Source organism: Mobula birostris, chromosome 13 (genome assembly GCF_030028105.1).
Source record: "Mobula birostris isolate sMobBir1 chromosome 13, sMobBir1.hap1, whole genome shotgun sequence".
In the NCBI taxonomy this organism is placed as follows: domain Eukaryota; kingdom Metazoa; phylum Chordata; class Chondrichthyes; order Myliobatiformes; family Myliobatidae; genus Mobula; species Mobula birostris.
The window spans coordinates 82049372-82075655 of record NC_092382.1 but is presented as its reverse complement, the minus strand read 5'-3'; positions in this window follow the sequence as shown (position 1 = coordinate 82075655).

The following is a 26284-nucleotide window of genomic DNA, read 5'->3' as shown; positions in this document are numbered from 1 at the left end:
GATATTTCCTATGATGGGGGAGTCTAGGACCAGAGGACACAGACAGAGTGGATGTGGAGAGGATATTTCCTATGATGGGGGAGTCTAGGACCAGAGGACACAGATAGAGTGGATATGGAGAGGATATTTCCTATGATGGGGGAGTCTAGGACCAGAGGACACAGACAGAGTGGATGTGGAGAGGATATTTCCTATGATGGGGGAGTCTAAGACCAGAGGACACAGATAGAGTGGATGTGGAGAGGATATTTCCTATGATGGGGGAGTCTAGGACCAGAGGACACAGATAGAGTGGATATGGAGAGGATATTTCCTATGATGGGGGAGTCTAGGACCAGAGGACACAGACAGAGTGGATGTGGAGAGGATATTTCCTATGATGGGGGAGTCTAGGACTAGAGGACACAGATAGAGTGGATATGGAGAGGATGTTTCCTGTAGTGGGGGAGTCTAGGACCAGAGGACACAGATAGAGTGGATATGGAGAGGATATTTCCTATGATGGGGGAGTCTAGGACCAGAGGACACAGATAGAGTGGATATGGAGAGGATATTTCCTATGATGGGGGAGTCTAGGACCAGAGGACACAGATAGAGTGGATGTGGAGAGGATGTTTCCTATAGTGGGGGAGTCTAAGACCAGAGGACACAGATAGAGTGGATATGGAGAGGATGTTTCCTGTAGTGGGGGAGTCTAGGACCAGAGGACACAGATAGAGTGGATGAGGAGAGGATATTTCCTATGATGGGGGAGTCTAGGACCAGAGGACACAGATAGAGTGGATGTGGAGAGGATATTTCCTATGATGGGGGAGTCTAGGACCAGAGGACACAGATAGAGTGGATATGGAGAGGATATTTCCTATGATGGGGGAGTCTAGGACCAGAGGACACAGACAGAGTGGATGTGGAGAGGATATTTCCTATGATGGGGGAGTCTAGGACCAGAGGACACAGATAGAGTGGATATGGAGAGGATGTTTCCTGTAGTGGGGGAGTCTAGGACCAGAGGACACAGATAGAGTGGATGAGGAGAGGATATTTCCTATGATGGGGGAGTCTAGGACCAGAGGACACAGATAGAGTGGATGTGGAGAGGATATTTCCTATGATGGGGGAGTCTAGGACCAGAGGACACAGATAGAGTGGATATGGAGAGGATATTTCCTATGATGGGGGAGTCTAGGACCAGAGGACACAGACAGAGTGGATGTGGAGAGGATATTTCCTATGATGGGGGAGTCTAGGACCAGAGGACACAGATAGAGTGGATATGGAGAGGATGTTTCCTGTAGTGGGGGAGTCTAGGACCAGAGGACACAGATAGAGTGGATATGGAGAGGATATTTCCTATGATGGGGGAGTCTAGGACCAGAGGACACAGATAGAGTGGATGTGGAGAGGATATTTCCTATGATGGGGGAGTCTAGGACCAGAGGACACAGACAGAGTGGATGTGGAGAGGATATTTCCTATGATGGGGGAGTCTAGGACCAGAGGACACAGATAGAGTGGATATGGAGAGGATGTTTCCTGTAGTGGGGGAGTCTAGGACCAGAGGACACAGATAGAGTGGATATGGAGAGGATATTTCCTATGATGGGGGAGTCTAGGACCAGAGGACACAGACAGAGTGGATGTGGAGAGGATATTTCCTATGATGGGGGAGTCTAGGACCAGAGGACACAGATAGAGTGGATATGGAGAGGATATTTCCTATGATGGGGGAGTCTAGGACCAGAGGACACAGACAGAGTGGATGTGGAGAGGATATTTCCTATGATGGGGGAGTCTAGGACCAGAGGACACAGATAGAGTGGATGTGGAGAGGATATTTCCTATGATGGGGGAGTCTAGGACCAGAGGACACAGATAGAGTGGATATGGAGAGGATATTTCCTATGATGGGGGAGTCTAGGACCAGAGGACACAGACAGAGTGGATGTGGAGAGGATATTTCCTATGATGGGGGAGTCTAGGACCAGAGGACACAGATAGAGTGGATATGGAGAGGATGTTTCCTGTAGTGGGGGAGTCTAGGACCAGAGGACACAGATAGAGTGGATATGGAGAGGATATTTCCTATGATGGGGGAGTCTAGGACCAGAGGACACAGATAGAGTGGATATGGAGAGGATATTTCCTATGATGGGGGAGTCTAGGACCAGAGGACACAGACAGAGTGGATGTGGAGAGGATATTTCCTATGATGAGGGAGTCTAGGACCAGAGGACACAGATAGAGTGGATATGGAGAGGATGTTTCCTGTAGTGGGGGAGTCTAGGACCAGAGGACACAGATAGAGTGGATATGGAGAGGATATTTCCTATGATGGGGGAGTCTAGGACCAGAGGACACAGATAGAGTGGATGTGGAGAGGATATTTCCTATGATGGGGGAGTCTAGGACCAGAGGACACAGATAGAGTGGATGTGGAGAGGATATTTCCTATGATGGGGGAGTCTAGGACCAGAGGACACAGACAGAGTGGATGTGGAGAGGATATTTCCTATGATGGGGGAGTCTAGGACCAGAGGACACAGATAGAGTGGATATGGAGAGGATGTTTCCTGTAGTGGGGGGAGTCTAGGACCAGAGGACACAGATAGAGTGGATATGGAGAGGATATTTCCTATGATGGGGGAGTCTAGGACCAGAGGACACAGATAGAGTGGATATGGAGAGGATATTTCCTATGATGGGGGAGTCTAGGACCAGAGGACACAGATAGAGTGGATGTGGAGAGGATATTTCCTATGATGGGGGAGTCTAGGACCAGAGGACACAGACAGAGTGGATGTGGAGAGGATATTTCCTATGATGGGGGAGTCTAGGACCAGAGGACACAGATAGAGTGGATATGGAGAGGATGTTTCCTGTAGTGGGGGAGTCTAGGACCAGAGGACACAGATAGAGTGGATATGGAGAGGATATTTCCTATGATGGGGGAGTCTAGGACCAGAGGACACAGATAGAGTGGATGTGGAGAGGATATTTCCTATGATGGGGGAGTCTAGGACCAGAGGACACAGATAGAGTGGATATGGAGAGGATATTTCCTATGATGGGGGAGTCTAGGACCAGAGGACACAGACAGAGTGGATGTGGAGAGGATATTTCCTATGATGGGGGAGTCTAGGACCAGAGGACACAGATAGAGTGGATATGGAGAGGATGTTTCCTGTAGTGGGGGAGTCTAGGACCAGAGGACACAGATAGAGTGGATATGGAGAGGATATTTCCTATGATGGGGGAGTCTAGGACCAGAGGACACAGATAGAGTGGATGTGGAGAGGATATTTCCTATGATGGGGGAGTCTAGGACCAGAGGACACAGACAGAGTGGATGTGGAGAGGATATTTCCTATGATGGGGGAGTCTAGGACCAGAGGACACAGATAGAGTGGATATGGAGAGGATGTTTCCTGTAGTGGGGGAGTCTAGGACCAGAGGACACAGATAGGTGGATATGGAGAGGATATTTCCTATGATGGGGGAGTCTAGGACCAGAGGACACAGATAGAGTGGATGTGGAGAGGATATTTCCTATGATGGGGGAGTCTAGGACCAGAGGACACAGATAGAGTGGATATGGAGAGGATATTTCCTATGATGGGGGAGTCTAGGACCAGAGGACACAGACAGAGTGGATGTGGAGAGGATATTTCCTATGATGGGGGAGTCTAGGACCAGAGGACACAGATAGAGTGGATATGGAGAGGATGTTTCCTGTAGTGGGGGAGTCTAGGACCAGAGGACACAGATAGAGTGGATATGGAGAGGATATTTCCTATGATGGGGGAGTCTAGGACCAGAGGACACAGATAGAGTGGATATGGAGAGGATATTTCCTATGATGGGGGAGTCTAGGACCAGAGGACACAGACAGAGTGGATGTGGAGAGGATATTTCCTATGATGGGGGAGTCTGGGACCAGAGGACACAGATAGAGTGGATATGGAGAGGATGTTTCCTGTAGTGGGGGAGTCTAGGACCAGAGGACACAGATAGAGTGGATGTGGAGAGGATATTTCCTATGATGGGGGAGTCTAGGACCAGAGGACACAGATAGAGTGGATATGGAGAGGATGTTTCCTGTAGTGGGGGAGTCTAGGACCAGAGGACACAGATAGAGTGGATATGGAGAGGATATTTCCTATGATGGGGGAGTCTAGGACCAGAGGACACAGATAGAGTGGATGTGGAGAGGATATTTCCTATGATGGGGGAGTCTAGGACCAGAGGACACAGATAGAGTGGATATGGAGAGGATATTTCCTATGATGGGGGAGTCTAGGACCAGAGGACACAGACAGAGTGGATGTGGAGAGGATATTTCCTATGATGGGGGAGTCTGGGACCAGAGGACACAGATAGAGTGGATATGGAGAGGATGTTTCCTTTAGTGGGGGAGTCTAGGACCAGAGGACACAGATAGAGTGGATATGGAGAGGATATTTCCTATGATGGGGGAGTCTAGGACCAGAGGACACAGATAGAGTGGATGTGGAGAGGATATTTCCTATGATGGGGGAGTCTAGGACCAGAGGACACAGACAGAGTGGATGTGGAGAGGATATTTCCTATGATGGGGGAGTCTAGGACCAGAGGACACAGATAGAGTGGATATGGAGAGGATGTTTCCTGTAGTGGGGGAGTCTAGGACCAGAGGACACAGATAGAGTGGATATGGAGAGGATATTTCCTATGATGGGGGAGTCTAGGACCAGAGGACACAGACAGAGTGGATGTGGAGAGGATATTTCCTATGATGGGGGAGTCTAGGACCAGAGGACACAGATAGAGTGGATATGGAGAGGATATTTCCTATGATGGGGGAGTCTAGGACCAGAGGACACAGACAGAGTGGATGTGGAGAGGATATTTCCTATGATGGGGGAGTCTAGGACCAGAGGACACAGATAGAGTGGATGTGGAGAGGATATTTCCTATGATGGGGGAGTCTAGGACCAGAGGACACAGATAGAGTGGATATGGAGAGGATATTTCCTATGATGGGGGAGTCTAGGACCAGAGGACACAGACAGAGTGGATGTGGAGAGGATATTTCCTATGATGGGGGAGTCTAGGACCAGAGGACACAGATAGAGTGGATATGGAGAGGATATTTCCTATGATGGGGGAGTCTAGGACCAGAGGACACAGATAGAGTGGATGTGGAGAGGATATTTCCTATGATGGGGGAGTCTAGGACCAGAGGACACAGATAGAGTGGATATGGAGAGGATATTTCCTATGATGGGGGAGTCTAGGACCAGAGGACACAGACAGAGTGGATGTGGAGAGGATATTTCCTATGATGGGGGAGTCTGGGACCAGAGGACACAGATAGAGTGGATATGGAGAGGATGTTTCCTTTAGTGGGGGAGTCTAGGACCAGAGGACACAGATAGAGTGGATATGGAGAGGATATTTCCTATGATGGGAGAGTCTTGGACCAGCGGACACAAACAGAGTGGATGTGGAGAGGATGTTTCCTACAGTGCAGAGTCCAGGATCAGGGGGACCATCTTCAGAATAGAGGGACCTCAATTTAGAACATGAGGAGGAATTCTCCTGCTGTATCTAATGATCGTGGCTGATCTATTCTCCTGTGCCCATTCCCCCAGCTATCTGAAATGATTACTTATCTCCACCTTAAATATACCCAGCCAAGCGTCCTTCACACCCTGGGGGCAAAAAACCCCGAAGATTGTATACTCAGCTAGATAGATAGATAGACACATCACTGATCCCAAAGAAAGTTATATGGAAGATGTAGAATTCCTGAAATTTCCATCCACGTCCAGTTAAAACGAGCGGCCCTTATCGATTCTTGTGGTGGCTCTCTCACCAAGGGAGATGTCAAACCTCTTTCCCTCGTTTATCCTCCCCGTCTCCATCCCTGGTTTCTATCCCAGTTTAACTCCCTCCTTCCTCTCCCTCCACTATTCCTTCCCCCCTCTCCTCCGTCATTCTCTTTCTCCCACGCCTCTTTTTCCCCGTCTCTTGCTCCCTGTTCATTTCTCACTCACGTCCACCTCATTTCCCGCTGTTCTCTTCCCTCCCTGTCGTCCCACCTCTCTCCTATCCCTGTTTCTCACCTCCGCCTCTCCACTCCCATCTCTCCTCAGTCTCTGCCGCTGACCTAGTCGCTCTCTCCCCAAGTCTCTCTCTCCCTCCCTAGTCTCCCAATCTTTCTCGACCACCACTCATCCTGTCTTTCTGTGGTTCCGCTATCCTCTCTTTCACTCCTCTCTCCCCCTCCCTAAGGATATATTTTCATCAACGAAAACGGCAATCAACACTCAGTGCAGCCATGTGCTATTCTGTTAAGAAATACACACCACTGAACAGAAATGAAAGTTCAGTCCAGAAATATGAAAAAAAACATCACCATTAGGCAGTGATTCTCATTGTGGGCGGTTACGTGTCCCGAGGGGGCTTTAGGGGCAAAAAACAGTGGTCGGGAGAGTTCGAGATTCACTGCAGGAAGAATGTGGATACAATAGAGAGTTTGCAGAGGAGATTTACAAGGTCGTTGCCTTGATTGGAGAGCGTGCCTAATGAAAATAGTTTTAGTGTACTTGGCCTTTTCTTCTTGGCGTGATGGAGGATGAGAGGTGACCTGATAGAGGTGTATAAGATGATGAGGGGCATTGATCGTGAGGATAGCCAGAGTTTTTTTTTCTCAGGACTGAAATGGCTAACACAAGGCTGCATAGTTTTAAGGTGCTTTGAAATAGATACCGAGGGGCTGTCAGCATTAGGGTTAGGGTTGTCATGCAGAGAGTGGTGGATGCGTGTAATGCACTGCCGGCAGCGGTGGTGGAAGCAGATACAAAAGGGTCTTTTAAGAGCCTCTTAGATAGGTACATAGAGCTTAGAAAAAATAGAGCGCTATGAACTAGGGAAATTCCAGGCAAATTCTAGAGTCAGCCACATGAGCGCCCCAACATTGTGGGCTGAAGGGATAGAGCTAAGAGCTGGAAACTTAATTGGGAAAACAGATACAAGGCTGGAGAAGGGATAGGATCATGGGATGGGAAGCCTGGGGAGAAAGAAAGAAAAGTGGGGGAGGGGAGCCTGGAGGGTGGAGTGCAGGTAAGGAGTTATAGTGAGAGGGACAGAGGGAGAGAAAAGGGGAGGGAATAAAAATTAAAATATATATTCTTCCGTTACATTTTTGTCTAATGCGACACACAAGTGCAAGGTTTACTGTAAGTCCTGAGTTAGTCCTGACGAAGGGTCTCGGCCTGAAACGCCGAGTGTACCTCTTCCTAGAGATGCTGCCTGGCCTGCTGCATTCACCAGCAACTTTGATGTGTGTTGCTATTTATCTCAGCAGACTGAACAGCAGCTGTCCATCAAGTAACACCGCCCTTGGTCACCATGGCAACCCACCAGCTGCTTGTTGCTCTCTCTCTCTCTCTCTCTCTCTCTCTCTCTCTCTCTCTCTCTCTCTCTCTCTCTCTCTCTCTCTCTCTCTCTCTCTCTCTCTCTCTCTCTCTCTCTCTCTCTCCCCCTCCCTCCCTCCCTCCCTCCCTCCCTCCCTCCCTCCCTCCCTCCCTCCCTCTCTCCCTCCCTCCCTCCATGACAACCCACAAGCTGACAGCAGTAGTCGGTGTCGTTGTAAAAGTGTAAACACGAGCTGAAAGGCAGACTCCACCTCTCTCTCAGCAGAAATCCAAAATTAGTCTCAGTTCTGTCTTGTGCCTTAAAGTGACAGAGTCCACGGCAAAAAGGCAGCCTAAGGGTACATAACAGAAAAAACCGCGGTGGAGAGTAGAGGAAGGTTTGAAACAGAAGAAACCTAGTGACAAAGAAGTCACTGTTTGGACTTTCTCTCTAAGTAGTCCGTAAGGGTGAGTTTGAGTTCCATTCGAATATGAAGTTGTGACTGTCACGTAGTTAATCCACAGGAGAGGGTCCTCTGGTGAGGGGGAAACCTTTGTGACTACCACTTGTGACACACCCTTGTCTGGGTGTGGTAGTTCACTGAAGAAAGACACCCCTGTGGCAAATCACTGTTGGAGTTATTTCATATGTCGTGGAACTGGATAAGTGGCTATCACATTGTGTGTTTGGGGTAACCTTGTGGAATCTACCGGTGTGTCGACCCTTGCCTGGGTGGTGCTTCCCTAGAACAGAGTTTCCTTTGTGATAAGCTACTGTTGGTGATAATCCATACGCGGATTTGGTTTGAGTATCCTGTGGCCACCACTTTGGGGTGACCCGTAGCTGAATTTGGATGTGGAACTTGAAGATATTTGTTGAAGATCACTGTCGGTGATACTTCATGTGTGGAGTGGAACAACTTCGGAGATAAAACCTACTACTATTGTTATTTTGTATTGCCGTCATGGAATCTGTGGTATATCGACATAATTGCCTTCTCACAGCATTCGCCTTTAGATTACAAACATCTTGCATTAATTAACCTGACATTGAACTGAACTATCTTACATTCCATCATAAAACTGTATCCAATTACCCCTTAAGCTGGAAGAAGCTTGGCTTTTATATATTTCCACATTTATATATGCATGAACTTTGCTAACCTGTTTGATTTATCTGGTTATATATTACTGTTTTGCGTAGTTACTAATAAAAAATATATATAAGGCATCCGTTAGTCTTGCGAGACCATGGATCTGCGCCTGGAAAGTCTTCACTCTCCAGGGCGCAGGCCTGGGCAAGGTTGTATGGAAGACCAGTAGTTGCCCATGCTGCAAGTCTCCCCTTTCCACAACACCGAAGTTGTCCAAGGGAAGGGCATTAGGACCATACAGCTTTGTACCAGTGTCGTCGCAGAGCAATGTGTGGTTAAGTGCCTTGCTCAAGGACACAACACGCTGCCTCGGCTGGGGCTCGAACTCGTGACCTTCAGGTCGCTAGTCGAATGCCTTAACCACTTGGCCACGTGCCCACACTAATAGAAGTAGCGTTAGTTAAAAGCAAAACCAGACTCCAGGTGTTCTTGCATTTCTGCTGGTTCTTTAACCCATTACGGGGACGTAACAGAATTCGGAGACTAAAGATAAAATAAGTCAAAGGCAGGATAGCTCCTTACAGGGAAATCTTGCCTGACAGATCTGTTAGAGTTCTTCGAGGAAGTCATAAGCAGGATGGACAAGGAGAGGTAGTGGATATAATTTACTTGGATTTTCAGAAGGCATCTGATAAGCTGTCACACATGAGACTGCTTAACAGGATAATAATCAGAAGAAATACTGGCATGGATAGAGGAATGGCTGACAGCCAAGAGGCAGCGAGTGGGAATAAAAAGAGCCTTTTCTGGTTGGGTCACAGTGACAACTGGTCTTCAGGGGTCAGTATTCGGTCCGCTACTTTTCACATTGTTTGTCAGTGATTTGGATATGGAATTGATGGCTTTGTGGCAAGGTTTGCGGATGATACAGAGATAGGTGGAGGCGTCGGTAGTGCTGAGGAAGCAATGTGATTGCAGAAGGACACAGACAAATTTGAAGAATGGGCAAAAAGGTGGCAGATGAAATACAATATTGGATAATGCATTTTGGCAAAAGGAACAATAGTGAACTATTATCTGATTGGGCAGAAGGTTCAAACAACAGAAGTACAGAAGGAAATATGAATCCTCGGGGAAGACTCCCAGAAGGTTAATTTACAGGTTGAGTCTGTGGTAAAGAAGGCAAATGCAATGCTGGCATTTATTTAAAGTGAATTAGAAGATATAAGCAAGGAGATAATGCTGGTACTTTACCAGACACTACTTAGGCTGCACTTGGAATATCTGTGACCCGTATCTCAGAAAAGGTGTGTTGTCATTGGAGAGAGTCCAGTGGATGTTCAAGAAGATGATTCTGGGAATGAAGGGGTTAAGATATGAGGGGCGTTTGCCAGCCGTGGGCCTGTACTCCTGCACTGACACATGTTTAATAAATGCAGGTGATGGGGGGTAAATCTCACTGAAACCCACCGAATGTGGGAAGGTCTGGATAGGGTGGATGAAGAAAGGACTTTTTGTATGGTGGGTGTAGCCATAATAGAGGGCACAGCCTCGAAACTGAGGAGCCACCTTTTAGAGTAGTTAAGGAGGATTTTATTTAGTCAGAGAGCAGTGAATCTGTGGAATTCTCTGACACAGACGGCGGTGGGGTCCAAGTCTGTGGGTACATTTAAGGCAGAAGCTAGTAGTTTGCTGATCAGTCAGGGCATTACAGGAGATGTCGAGGAGACAGGTGCATGGGGTTGAGTGAGAACCGGGATCAGACATGATAGAACAGCAGAGCAGACTCAATGGGGCTGAATGGCCTAATTCTGCTCCTATGTCTTATGGTCTTATAATGCTAGTGTCTTACACAGTGAAGATTGACACAAAATACTTATTACATTCAGCCGCTATTTCTTTGCTCTATTACTAACTCGCCAGCATCATCTTCCAGCAGCACAATATCAAATCTTGCCTCTCTTTCACTCTTTATATATCTGAACAACTTTTGATACTTGATTATTATTGGCTCACTTACCTTAATTTTGCATCTTGTCTCTCCTGGGTGTTTTTTTTTAGTTGTCTCCTGTTGGTTATGTAAAAGCTTCCCAATCCTCTAACTTCCCACTATATTCTTGCTATATTATATGACCTCACTTTTGCTTTTACCAAAAACAGGAGAAAATCTGTAGATGCTGGAAATCCAAGCAACACATACACAAAATACTGGAGAAATCTAGGAGGCCATTAATAATATTACAGTATAAACAGACAGGAACAACTCCCTCAATAGATAAAACCAACCCAACACACACATGTCCCTCGACCAGTGGAGCACCTCACCACAGGTATTATTTGTGTCATCAGTCAGACAAACAAAAGATTTTCTCTGTCAATCAGCTTCCAAATGTTGCTACTCTGTCATTCGTTACCACGCCCTGTTGCTGATTCCCTTCTCCTCATCATATGTTCTTACCCCGACCATCGTCCAGAGCCCCAAACTCTGCTCTGTGCAGACCCGCCTCTGGTTTCTGACCCTGCTCCACTGATCATCCAACTGATGGTTTCCCATTCTGCTTTCAGTCTTTAGAGGACAGTGGTGTTTTCTAACAACCCTTTAGAAGCAGGGAAAATGACCCACAATGTGGAAATTAGTCGTGATTAAGGAAGTTAACTACCAATGTCATTCTTCCTCAGTCCAGAGATTAGAGGGGTGAAGAACATCTCAGACAGAACTGCAGTCAGCTAGACTTCTTCAGTCTGCAAAAAATTCAAGGGAAACCTCTTCACTCACAGGGTGGTGACCGTTTGGAACCCATCACCACAGGGAGAGCGAGAGGGGAACAACAGGGGAGGATTTAAAAGGACTGTTGTGGAACAGAATCACTGGCAGGGTCCAGCCGGCCTGAGTTGACTCTCTACTGTACACTAGGTGTGTTAATTCACTAAGTACTGGAGACAGAGTTTAAAATAGAACTGATTTATTTGTCTCAGATCCAAAATGTTAAACTCCAGTCCCATTAAAGGTGAATATACAGCAGAAGAAACTCCTCCCATGCCCAGTGACCAGGGTGCAGAACTGGGTGTGGTGAGCAGCAGCAATAATTACAGAGATCAGCACCAACAGTCACTCTCAAAATAGCATCAGCAATGGTGATGGACAAATATTCAGCATGCAGCTTATTGAAACTTTCTCCCCAGTGTGAACCCGGTAATGTGCCACAAAGTTAGATGACTGAGTGAATCCCTTCCCACATTCACAACAGGTGAATGTCCTCTCCCCAGTGTGAACTCACTGGTGCCTCTGTAGGGTGGAAGAGTGAGGGAATCTCATCCCACAATCTGAGCAGGTGAAATCCCTCTCTGCAGTGTGAACTGACTGGTGTATCAGTAGCTGAGATGACTGAGTGAATCCCTACCCACAGTCTGAGCAGGTGAACGGCCTCTCTCCAGTGTGAACTCGCTGGTGCCTCTGTAGGGTGGAAGAGTGAGGGAATCTCATCCCACAATCTGAGCAGGTGAAATCCCTCTCTGCAGTGTGAACTGACTGACGTCTCAGCAGGTGAGATGCCTGAGTGAATCCCTTCCCACAGTCCAAGCAGGTGAACGGCCTCTCCCCTGTGTAAAATGACGGGTGTGCCAGTCGGTCAGATAACCGAGTGAATCCCTCCCCACTGTCTGATCAGGAAGGATGATCGAGTGAATCCTTTGCTCCACTTCTTAAATATCTGGACAGAAACAGCAAACCAGGTGTGTTGTGTTCGAGATTCCCGGTGACAAATTCCTTGTCATTTTTAACCTGTAAAATGATTTACAAAATCCATCAATGGATGAAGGACAACATTTCAGTTGAGATCACTTTAGAAACATAGAAAATAGGTGCAGGAGTAGGCCGTTCGGCCCTTCGAGCCTGCACCGCCATTCAGTATGATCATGGCTGATCATCCAACTCAGAACCCTGCACCAGCCTTCCCTCCATACCCCCTGATCCATTTAGTTGCCAAGTTGGAGAGATAAATTATCTTCTAACTGGGCACAGTGCTGGTATCTGGAATGACCATCAAACTCTCTGATGCTCTTCCTGTCTCTATGAGAATGGGGCATTTCTGCCATCTCCAATCTGTGACCTGGCTCAGTTTGACTCTCTCCATTGGCATTACTCCCTCTTCCCACTGAGCTGCATGGGTGCCTGGCCCCACAGTAACTGAAACACTCTCACACAAATAGCCTTTGTTGACGTGCAGCTGGGATTTTCTTTTATGTACTATTAATTTAAAGTGCCACAGTTTTAACGCCATGTAAATATTCCCCTACTCAGATGTATGGTTGGTCTGCACAGCTGTTAAAAGGAATTAGAGTGAATATTAGTATTATTTCAGTTTCCTGTCATAGTCATAGAAAAGTACAACACAGAAACAGGCTCTTTGGCCCATCTAGTTGGTGCCAAGCTATTTAAACTTTCTACTCCCATACCCCTACCATCCAGGTACCGATACAAAGCTGTTAAATGTTGAAATCGAGCTTGCATTAACCACTTACGCTGGCTGCTCATTCCACACCCAGGTGATCATGTGTGTGAAGAAGCTTCCCATCATGCTCTCTTAACATCTCACCGTTCACCCTTAACCCACAGACTCTGGTTATAGTCCCACCCCATCTCAGTGGCAAAAGCCAGCTTGCATTTACCCCATCTATGCCCCTCATAATTGTTGTATAACTCCATCAAATCTCTCCTTAATCTTCTACATTCCAAGGAATAAAGTCCAGACCTGTTCAATCTTTCCTTATAACCCAAGTCCTCCAGACCTGGCAACATCCTTGTGAATTTTCTCTGAACTCTTTCAACCTCTTTCACATCTTTCCTGTAGGTTGGTGACCAAAACTGCACACAATACTCCAAATTAGGCTGCAACATTGTCTTGTACAATGTCAACATAACATCCATCTCCTGTACTCAGTACTTTGGTTTATGAAGGCCAACATGCCAAAATCTTTCTTTCCGTCCCTATTTAACTCTGACACCACTTTCAGTGAATTATCGACCTGTATTCCCAGATCCCTTTCTTCTACAGCTCTCCTCAGAGCCCTACCAGTCACTGTGTAAGACCTTATTCCTACCAAAGAGCAACACCTCGCATTTGTCTCCATTAAGTTCCATTTTCCATTTCTGAACCCATTTCTCCAGCTGGTCCAGATTGCACTGCAAGCCATGATAGTCTTCCTCGCTGTCCACTACACCCCCAGTCTTGGTGTCTAACCATGTTAACATCCAGATGACTGATATAGATGACAAAGAACAACAGATCCAGCACTGATCCCTGTGACACACCACTAGTCACAGGCAACCATCTGCTACCACACACTGGCTTCTCCCAAAGACAGTGTCTCATCCAATTTACTATCTCATCCTGAATGCTGAGTGACTGAACCTTCTTGACCAACCTCCCATATGAGACTCTGTCAAGTGCTTTGCCACAGTCCATGTAGACAACATCCACTGCATTGCCTTCATCCACTTTCCTGATAACCTCCTCAAGAAACTGTTTAAGGTTGGTTAGACATGACCGACCATGCACAAAGCCATGCTGTCTATCCTTAACCAATCCACATCTCTCCAAATACTTATATATCTGGTTCGCGCACATACGTTCCAATAACTTTCCCTCTACTGATGTATTATTCCCTAGTTTATTTTTAGAGCCTTTCTTGAACAGCGGAATTACACTGGCTAGCCTTCAATCCTCCAGCACCTCACCTGTCACTAAGGATGATTTAAATATCTGTTCTTGGGCCCCACAATTTCTGCACTTCTCTTCCTCAGGGTCCTAGGGAGCAACTTGTCAGGCCCTGGGGATTTATCCATGGTAATTTTTCTTACGACAGCAAGCACCCCCACCTCTGTAATCTGTACAGGGTCCATGAAGTTGATGTTGCTTTGCCTCACTTTTATAGACCCTGTGACCATCTCCTGTGTAATTACGGATGCAAAACTAATATTTAAAATCTCCCCCATCTATTTTGTCTCCTCATATAGATTATCATTCTGATCTTCCAAGTAACAATTTTGCTCCCTGTAATCTTTTTGCTCTTAACATATCTGCAGAATCCCTGAGGATTCTCCTTCACCTTGTCTGCTGGGAAAACCTCATGCCTTTTGTTTCTTTCATAAATGTTCACTTGAATTTCCTGCACTTCATAACTACCCCATTTTTCCCTATCTGCCTGTACCTGCTGTGCACCTCCATATTTGTGAAAAGGGTTGTAAATTTAGTCAGCTCCATCTTGGGTACTAGCCTACAAAGTAGCCTGGACATCTTCAAGGAGTGTTGTCTCAGAAAGGCAGCGTCGATTATTAAGGACCTCCAGCACCCAGGGCTGTTACCATCAGGTAGGAGGTACAGGAGCCTGAAGGCTCACACTCAGCGATTCAGGAACAGCTTCTTCCCCTCTGCCATCCGACTTCAAAATGGTCATTGAACCCGTGAACACTATTTCACTTTTTTAATATAGATTATTTTTGTTTTTGCACAATTTTTAATCTATTCAATATATGTATACTGTATAAAGTATACTGCATAAGGTTTACTTACTTATTTTTTATTATTATTATTTTTCTATATTATGTATTGGATTGAACTGCTGCTGCTAAGTTAACAAATTTCACGCTACATGCCGGTGATAATAAACTTGATTCTGACTCTGATTGTTTTTTGTTCTGGGAGAGGAAAGCCAAAGGGTGATATAGAGGATTCGTTAGTCTGGGGATCAGAACAAGATTGTGTCTAGTATCCCAGGGGTAAGGCTTCCTAGTGCTGCACGGTGGGGGTGGGTGAGTGGTAAACTAAAGTTGCAGGGGGAATGGGAGCCTAACTAACAGAACAGGGAGTGGAGACAGACAGGTGGATGTGTTCAGGGCATGGATCAACATCTGGAATTATGACACTAGGATCTGGCAACTGTGGACTGGGACAGACTACTTTATGGCAAAGGTGTGCTTGGTAAATGGGAGGCCATCAAAGCAAAATTTTGAAGGTACGAAATGCGTATGTGCTTGTCAGAATAAAAGGTTTAATCATTTCATTCCAAGAACGGAGTGATGTTATGTACCCCTAGGGTTCATATTTTCTGTGGACTGTCACTTTAAAACGTCAGCAGAATGAGACTGACTTTTGGACACTGTTTGGGTTGATAGAGAGAGAGTGTGAGAGAGAGAGTGGAGGGAGGGAGGGAGAGAGGGAGAGGGAGAGGGAGAGGGGGAGAGAGAGAGAGAATAGAGAGAGAGAGAGAGAGAGAGAGAGAGAGAGAGAGAGAGAGAGAGAGAGAGAGGGAGAGAAACACCAAGCAGCTTGTGAGTCACCATAGTGACAGAGGGTGAAGTTATTTGATGGACAATCGATGTTATGGTTTCTCTGCAGCTTGTTTTGAATATACAAGGACACACAGACACACACAGTTAGAGTCAAGATGGATTTGGTCAATGGAAGACACCAGTGAGTCAGTTGCCGGTTTAAACTTTCAGTAGCCCAAAAGGGCTGAGTTGAGATCAATGCTCAGTATTGATAAATGACTCTCACAAGTTTTCTGCAACCAGAACAAGTTTGGAGGAAGAGAAGAGAGAGGAGAGAGGTTTGAAACAGAAGAAACCTAGTGACAAAGAGATCACTGTTTGGACTCTCTCCCTAAGTAGCCCATGAGGGTGAGTTTGAGTTCCATTCGAATACGAAAGTGTGATTGTCACGTAGTTAATCCACAGGAGAGGGTCCTCTGGTGAGGGGAGTACCTTTGTGAATACCACGTGTGTGTTACCCTTGTCTGGGTGTGGTAGTTCACTGGAGAAAGACACGCCTGTGGCAAATCACTGTTGGAGTTATTTCGTATGTCGTGGAAATGGATAAGTGGCTATCGCATTGTGTGTTTTTAGATTCTGAAGACATGTAGTCCTCTTTTATTGTCATTTAGTAATGCATGCATTAAGAAATGATACATTATTTCCTCCGGTGTGATATCACAAAACTCAGGACAAACCAAGACTGAAAAAACTGACAAAACCACATAATTATACATACAGTTACAACAGTGCAACAATACCATAACTTGATGAAGAAGTCCGTGAGCACAGTAAAAGTTTAAATTTTCTCAAATGTCCCACATCTCACGCAGACGGCAGAGGGAGGAAAAACTCTCCCTGCCATACCCGACCACAATCCGACTCTGAGTCATCTGAAAACTTCGAGCCTCCTATCAGCTCTCCGACACCCAGTACTGGGCGCCACCTCTGTCCGAGCGATTCGACCTCTTTCTCGGTCGCCAAAAGCAGGCAAGGCCGGGGATTTTGAGGCCTACCCTCCGAAGGATTCCCGACCACACAGTAACGACAGCAGCGGACGGGCGTTTCAGAAATTTCTCCAGATGTTCCTCTGTGCTTTCACCTCTGTCTCCATCAAATCAGAAATTGTTTGGGGTAACCTTGTGGAATCTACCGGTGTGTCGACCCTTGCCTGGGTGGTGGTTCCCTTGAAGAGTGTCCCCTTTGTGATAAGCTACGGTTGGTGATAAACCATACGTGGATTCTGTTGGAGTACCCTGTGGCCACCACTTTGAGATGTCCCATAGCTGAATTTGGGTGTGGTACCACTTGTGTTGAAAGGATATTCGTTGAAGATCACTGTCAGTGATATTTCTTGTGTGGAGTGGAACAACTTCGGAGGTGAAACCTACTACTATTGTTATTTTGTATTGTTGTCATGGAATCTGTGGAATATCGATGTAATTGCCTTCTCAACATTCACCTTTGGATTGCCAGCATCTCGCATTAATTAACCTGTGCATCTGAACTGAACTTTTTTTTTAACCTACCATTGTAAGACTGTATCACGTCTCACCTAAGCTTGAAGAAGCTTGTTTTTTTTATATTTCCACACTTATATATGCATAATATTTGCTAACCTGTTTGATTTATCTGGTTTCATGTTACTTTATTACATAGTTACTAATAAAATAGCGTTTTGTTAACAGCAACACCAGACTCCAGGTGTGTCCCATTTCTACTGGTTCTTTAACCAGTTATGGGGTACGTAACAATAGAAACTAGCAGACCTTGGTTTTCAAGAGATATCGTTGAACCAGCAGAAATGGAAAACAGCTGGAGTCTGGTATTGCTGTTAACTAATCATATTTTTTATTAGTAACTACGCAAAATAGTAATATATAACCAGATAAATCAAACAGGTTAGCAGAACTTATGCATATACAGGTGTGTAAATATAGCTCACAAACTATTGAGCTCGGGGGAAGCAAGGCTTAGAGACTTGAGATGCTAAAGTATGAAAGTTCAGTTCATCCATGGAATAGGTGATGAGAGAGATATTTGTAATCTAAAGGCGAATGCTGTGAGAAGGCAATTACGTCGATATTCCACAGATTCCACGACAGCAATACAAAATAACAATTGTAGTAGGTTTTATCTCCAAAGTTGTTCCACTCCACACATGAAATATCACCAACAGTGATCTTCAATGAAAACACGAGGAATTCTGCAGATGCTGGAAATTCAAGCAACACACATCAAAGTTGCTGGTGAACGCAGCAGGCCAGGCAGCGTCTCTAGGAAGAGGTACAGTCGACATTTTGGGCCCAGACCCTTCGTCAGGACTAGAGTCTCGGCCCGAAACATCGACTGTACCTCTTCCTAGAGATGCTGCCTGGCCTGCTGCATTCACCAGCAACTTTAATGTGTGATCTTCAACGAATATCCTTTCAACACAAGTGGTACCACATCCGAATTCAGCTACAGGACATCTCAAAGTGGTGGCCACAGGATACTCAAACAGAATTCACATATGGGTTATCACCAACAGTAGCTTATCACTGATAAGTCCTCAAGTGGTATAACTAGCAACCCAGGCAAGGATTATCACACACAGGTAGTTTCCACACAAGATCACCCCAAACACACAATGTGATAGCCACTTCTCTAGTTCCATGACATATGAAATAACTCCAACACTGATTTGCCACGGGGTGCCTTTCTTCAGTGAACTACCACACCCAGACAAGGGTAACACACACGTGGTATTCACAAAGGTACTCCCCTCACCAGAGAACCCACTCCTGTGCATTAACTACGTGACAATCACACCTTCGTAGTCGAATGGAACTCAAACTCACCCCTACGGGCTACTTAGGAGAGAAAGTCCAAACAGTGACCTATTTGTCACTGGGTTTCTTCTAATTCAGAACTTCCTCTCACTTCTTATCTTCCTTCAAAGTGACCGAATGTGACCACAAAAAGGAGACTGTCTTCTGTGGTAAAGTTATCAACCCAGGTGACAGCTGGACACATGAATAACTCCCCACCGGTCACCCCTTTTCCACACTGCGAGAGCCACTGATCGATCCTCCAAAAACCCACCTTTCTGTGGGCACAACAAAGCTCATCCAGTGTCCAAAGCCATGTGTCTGTCTAACAACCAGCTGAGCTTGTGTTTATCTCAGCATGCTGAACACCAGCTGTCCATCATATAACACCAGGAAGCACAGTAAGGCAGATTATTATCTAAATGGAGTCAAGTTAGGAAAAGGGGAAGTACAACGAGATCTAGTTGTTCTTGTACATCAGTCACTGAAAGCAGGCATGCAAGTACAGTAGGCAGTGAAGAAAACTAATGGCATGCTGGCCTTCATAACAAGGGGAATTGAGTATAAGAGCAAAGAGGTCCTTCTGCAGCTGTACAGGGCCCTGGTGAGACCACACCTGGAGTACTGTGTGCAGTTTTGGTCTCCAATTTGGGGAAGGACATTCTTGCTATTGAGGGAGTGCAGTGTAGGTTCACAAGGTTAATTCCCGGGATGCTGGGACTGTCATATGTTGAAAGATTGGAGCGACTGGGCTTGTATACTCTGGAATTTAGAAGGCTGAGAGGGGATCTTATTGAAACATATAAGATTATTAAGGGATTGGACACGCTGCAGGCAGGAAGCATGTTCCCACTGATGGGTGAGTCCAGAATCAGAGGCCGCAGTTTAAGAATAAGGAGTAGGCCATTTAGAACGGAGTTGAGGAAAAACTTTTTCACCCAGAGAGTGGTGGATATATGGAATGCTCTGCTCCAGAAGCCTGTTCAGGCCAAGTCTCTGGATGCTTTCAAGAAAGAGATGGATAGAGCTCTTAAAGATAGCGGAATCAAAGGTTATGGGGATAAGGCAGGAACTGGATACTGATTGTGGATGATCAGCCATGATCACAGTGAAAGGCGGTGCTGGCTCGAAGGGCCAAAGGGCCTATTCCTGCACCTATTGTCTATAACGCTGCCCTCGGTCACCATGGCAACCCACGAGCTGCTCGTTGCTCTCCCTCTCCCTTTCCATGACAACCCAGAAACTGACAGCAGTAGTCAGTGTCCTTGTAAAAGTGTCAACACGAGCTGAAAGGCAGACTCCACCCCTCCCTCTCTCTCAGCAGAAATCCAAAAGTTACTCTCAGTTCTCTCTTGCGCCCTAAAGTGACAGTCCAAAACAGAAAGAAACCCTAGGGGTACACAACAATATTGAGACCCTGGTGAAGGGCAAAATGGAATGGCCCTTATGGAGTATAATGGTTCTAATGGTTCTTATGGAGTATAAGAAATGCAAGAGAACACATAAGAAATAAATCAGGATGGCTAAAAGAAGGCGTGAGGTTGCTGTCACAGAAAAGATGAGGGATAATCCTCAGGAATTCTAGAGATAGATTAAGAGCAAAAGGATTGCAGGGGACAAAGTTGGTCCTCTGGAAGACCAGCATGGCAATCAATGTGTGAAACCAAAGCAGATGGGGGAGACCTTAAATATTTTTTCATCTCTATTTACTGAGGAGATGGACACAGAGTCTATGGAAGTGTGGAAAACTGGCAGTAACATCGTGGACCCTGTACAGATTAAAGAAGAGGGGATGTTTGCTATCCTGAGGCAGATTAGGGTGGATAAATGTCCAGGGCGTGACAAGGCGCTCCCTCGGACCCTACGGGAGGTAAGTGCAGAAATTGTCGGGGCCCTAGCAGAGATAATTGAATCATCCTTGGTGACAGAAGGAGGTAGCAGAGGATTGGAGAACAGCCAAAGTTGTTTTGCTGCTTAAAATAGAACATAGAAATCCACAGCATATTCCAGGCCATTCAGCCCACAATGTTGTGCCGACCATGAAACTTACTCTAGAACCTGCCTAGAATTTCCCTAGCGCATAGCCCTCCATCTTTCTAAGCTCCGTGTACCTATCTAAGAGACCGTTAAAAGACCCAATTGTATCCGCCTTTACCACCACTGCTGGCAGTGCATTCCACCCACCCACCTCTCTTCATGTCATATCCATCACCCCTTCCGACTCCCGAATGACCCGGAATTCGTCCATTTCCAGCTCCAACTCCTTAAAGTGCAGCTGGATGCACATCTTGTAGGTGAGGGCGTCAGGCCACTGGAGGTCTCCACACCTTCCCACCAATGCCTCCTCTAATTTGAAATATGTGCGCAAAAATCTTGTGCTATGCAATTTTTACCCAGTGACAACAACATGTGTAAACTGTATTTTATATAGAGAGCTATTCATTTCAACAGCGAGCAAATCACTGGAGATAAGAACTTCGTTCATCTGCACTCTCACACAACCTATGTAGCAGGTAATGAAGGATTTTCTCACCAGAGGAAGTACAACAAGGAGCACACAAAAAAAGCTGGAAGAAATCAGCAGACCAGGCAGCATCTATGGAAAAGTGTACTAATGCTGAATTCCTCCAGCGTTTTGTGTGTGTTGCTTGGATTTCTAACATCTGCAGATTTTCTCTTGTTTGTGATTGGAGGTGGAACAAAGGTGATCTTCTCAATGGGTGATGTAAAAGATTTTGTTCCCTTTCTCCGAGTTCCCAATCCTTGCATTTAGACAGCTGGAGCTCAGCTCTGTCTGAGAGATCCATCGGTTCCCATTCCCTCATCAGCCGGAAGCTCGCCGGGTTCCGTGTAGGGATCGTGGGTCTGAGAGAGAGGGAAGAGAGAGCTGGACTGTCCCGGGATTGCGGGTCACAGCGATTGTCCCTCCCGCAAACCCGCTCTTACCTTCACCGATTATCGGAGGCCTTTTGTATACTTCGCGCAAGCGTGATATTCGCTAACAGCAACAACCCTGACGCCTGCGCATTTGATCGGTGCATCGGCGACGGCGACATTCTTATCGCAAGGATTTATGGGTAGTCATGGTGCCATTAAAAGTTTCTGCAAGCACTGGTTTGATATCCACAGCTCAGTTTTTTTGTGTGTTGGCGTCTCCCGTAAACAATATACTCAATATCAACAGGTATTCCATGTATTTAATGCCAAGGTATAATCCTCTTACAAATGCAGATATGAAACACAAAAGTTGCTGGAAATACAGAGACGCCCACACACAAAATGCTGGCAGCAACTAAGCAGAGGAGTACACAGTCTAGGCATGCTGAAGGGACTCGGCCGAAACGTTCTCCATTTATTCCTCTCCACATTTACTGCCTGATATGTTGATTTCCTCCAGTAATTTACAGAAATTAACCACCTTTTTTTTCAATCAAACATTTTCAAAATGTTTCTGATCTTTCACTTGTAGCCACATCCTGCTAGTCTGATTCCTCTTCCTCCTCCTCCTTGTAAACTCTAGGGGCCATCTCTTCTTGGAGCCCTAAAGCCCTGACTCAGGCTGGTAATTATTTGGTTTCTGACTCTGTTCCATCGAACATTCACTTGCTGGTCTGCTGTCAGACTTTAGAGGTGCATTGCACCAACCCAGCTGTCAGAGGCACAGTCCTTTGAAATGAGTGAGATTGACACAAAATGTTGAAAAGATCAGGGAAGAAGGAGCTTAAACACCTTAGACCAGAGCCCTGAAGAACATTAAAACCACAGTGTGCTCATCATCTTATTCAGTCTGGAGAGAAGCATGCAGGAAATTCATGCAGATGTGTAGGATGATGAGAGGCATTGGTCGTGTGGATCGCCAGAGGCTTTTTCCCAGGGCTGAAACTCCTAACACGTGGGGGCATAGGTTTAAGCTGCTTGGTAGTCGGTACAGAGGAGATGTCAGAGCTACGTTTTTTAAACAAAATGTGGTGGGTGTGTGGAATGCACTGCCAGCAACGGTGGTAGAGGCGGATACAGCAGGGTATTTTAAGAGACTCTTAGATAGGTACATGGAGATTAGGAAAATAGCGGGCTATGCGGTAGGGTAATTCTAGGCAGGTTCTAGAGTAAGTTACATGGTTGTGACATCATTTTGAGCCAAAGGGTCTGCAATGTGCTGTAGATTTCTATGATTCTCTGAAATTCAAGGGAAATCTCCTATCCCACGGAGTGGTGACTAGTTGCAACCTGTCATCACAGGGAGAGTGAGAGGGGAATGGCAGGGATAGATTTTGATATACTGATATGGAACAGAAACATGGGCAGGGACAAGATGGGCCGAGTGGCCTCTCTAGTGTACATTGTGAGTGTGGTAGAGACAGGAAGTACCTGAGACATGGGATTTGATGCAGAACTGATTGATCTTTCACAGATCCACAATATTAAACACCAGTCTAGTTTAAGACTAACATCAGCAGAACAGACTCCTCCAATGCTCAGTGACCAGGATTCAGTCCTGGGTGCAATGAGCAGCCGCAAGAACTGCAGAATCTGACAGTAACAGTCTCTCATGAACCTGCAGTTGCCTTCTGTCACCATGTTGGTTAAACATTTAACACAGAGCATTCATATGAGAATTCAGCTTTTTCTATTTTTCTGAGCTTCTCATAAACGTGTACAGTTTAGTTAAGCTTTGCTCTAGAATTTCCACACAATTAAAAGAGTTTATTACATTTTATTTATTTTTAGTTTTGGACCACTGAAGTAATTTAACTATTTAATATATATTATTATAATTCATAGTTGTTAAAATCTATTGTTATGAATTAGGTTCTACTGCTGCCGCAGAGACAACGAATGTCATGACATATGCCGATGCTATTAAACCTGATTCTGATAATTGATATGGGAGACCCACCACCGGTCACCTGATCCCAGTTACCGCAGATCGTAATGCGAGATTGAAGCCTTTTCGATTTATCTGCATTCCTCAGAAATGACAACAGTTCAGTTAAGTTTCCTTCTGAGGTCGCACAGCAGAATCTCAGTCTGTCTAATATTTCCACACCATTAAAATGGGGAATTTGTTTATCTTTATCACGTACCGAGCTACAGTGAAAATCTTGCCTGACGTACCAGCCACACAGATCAATACATTACAACAGTACATTAAGCTGATATACGACAAAACAATAACTGTAACAAAGCATTATGGCTGCAGAGAAAGTGCAGTGCAGATAGACATATGGTGCAGGGTCACATCGAGTTGCATTGTGAGGTGGAGTCTATTTTATCGTACTGGAGACCATTCATTTGGCTTATAACCGCAGACAGGAAGCCGTCCTTGAGCCTGGTGGTACGCGCTTTAAGGCTTTTGTATCTCTTCCCCGATGGGGGAGCGGGTTTGCAGCAAGAATGTCCGGGTTGTGAGGATCTTTGAGTACACGGCCTGCTTTTCCGACACAGGGGAAGTGTAGGAAGAGTCCATAGAGGGAGGTCTTGTTTATCTCATGTTCTCTGCTCTCCAAAGTTCTCTGCAGTTCCTTGCAGTCATGGGCAGAGCAGTAGCCATACGAAGGCGTGAAGTATCGACAAGAAGCTCAGAGACCTTGGCCTTCACCCTGCCTTGTGTAGCTGGATCCTGGACTTCCTGTCAGATCGCCGGCAGGTGGTAAGAGTGGGCTCCCTCACCTCTGTCTCTCTGACCCTCAGCACACATACCCCACAGGGTTGTCTCCTTGGGCCCCTCCTTTACTCTCTTTATACCCATGACTTGTGTCGCCACCCACAGCTCCAATCTGCTAATTAAATTTGCTGACGACCCTACATTGATTGGCCTAATCTCAAATAATAACATTCAATCGATCAAATGCATCCTGACAAGGCTCAGTCCAAACAAACTCTTCAACCTTCTTCAGGAGATTAGTCAGAGGAAGAGCGATATCAGCAAAGTTCTTACAGAACTTATGATAATATCCAATCATTCCCAGAAACCTTCTGAGAGCCTTCATACCAGTTGGAATAGAAACTTCAGAAATTCCCTGGACTTTTGCCTGAACAGGAGCCAACTTGCCTTGACCTATTACATAGCCAAGATAGGTCACAGTGGCATGGCCAAATTCACTCTTAACTGTAAGGTTGGCCTGGGAAAGCCTGTCAAACAGCTTTTCTGCTGCAGAGGTATGCTCTTCCCAAGTGTCACTCCCTGTGACTAAGTCACCAATATAGGCACCTGTGTGTTCTAACCCTCGAATTACAGAATCAATCATTCTCTGGAATGTTCCTGGAGCATTTTTCATTCCAAATGGCAAAACATTGTATTCATACAACCCAGAAGCTGTCACTAATGCGGAAATTTCTCTACCTCCGTCTGTCAATGGAACGCACCAATACCCTTTCAACAGATCAATCTTTGTAAGAAATTTAGCTTTTCCAACCTTATCGAGGCAATCATCCACCATAGAGATAGAATAGGCATGTGTTTTTGTTACTGCATTTACCTTCCTATAATCAGTGCAAAATCTAACACTACCATCAGGTTTGGGCACAATAACGCAGGGTGAGCTCCAATCTGATTTTGAAGGCCTAATAATACCATTTTCAGCATATATTCAATTTCTTGCTCAGCCAATTTACGCTTTTCTACGTTCATTGGATATGACTGTTGTTTAATCGGTTTGGCTTGACCAATATCTACATCATGTACTGCGACCGTGGTTTGCTTGGGAAGGTTGGGAAATAAATCTTAAAACTTCAGAATTAATTCCTAAGCTGTTGTTGTTGCTTTGGCTGCAGACGAGCCAACTTGTTATCAATGTTTTCTAGAACAACCAAGTTCATCAGCCTATCTGGGACCATGTTTGGCTTGTGAAAAGTCTCAGGCTACGTCCACACTAGACCGGATAATTTTGAAAATGCCAGTTTGGTGTAAAAACGATAGGCGTCCACACCAGGTGATTTTCAAAATACCTCCGTCCTCATTAGAATGGATATTTGGGTGAATCTCCTCCTACTGAGCATGCGCAAGACACACGGAAAACAAGCGAAGAGGAAACGGTGTACTTGGTGCGCGTTTGTCCAGTTGGACTAGGGAAAATTAAATGGAAATTGCCAAACAAAAGACTTGGTGCGCGTTTGTCCAGAAACACTTTCTACAGCCATAGTCTCTTCACCGATGAAAGGGACGACAGCTACAACTAAATGGAACAAGGCTTGTTACTGGGCAAAAGTGAAATTTGCTGTTACCTCATTTGTTTGCCTTTACCTTTGCCATGTCTTTGTGTATTATTTTGCTGTATTTAACATGTGCAATAAAATGAGTTACTGGGCAAAGGTGACAATTGTATCTATTGAACGTTTGCACAAGCAATACATTAATCATGTTACACAAGTGTAGCGGTGGACGAACCCAAGTGCAGAACACGGGCGTGGGGACAGAGTCGGGAGGCGTTATCACCGTAGCAAGCATGGAATCGGTTTCCAGAAGAGTATATACCTGAAGCCTTGGGTTTGGAGAGAATCCAGGAGCGATGCTAGACTTAGAACTAACAGTCCTAAGAATCATGAACGAAGGTTACTCACACTGGCGTCGACCAACGAACTGTCAGCTCGTTGTTGTGATCACAGGGTCTTTATCCTGCATTTTCTGATGGAAAGCAGGTGTGTGTGTAAGTGGAACCTGGGAATGATTGGAAA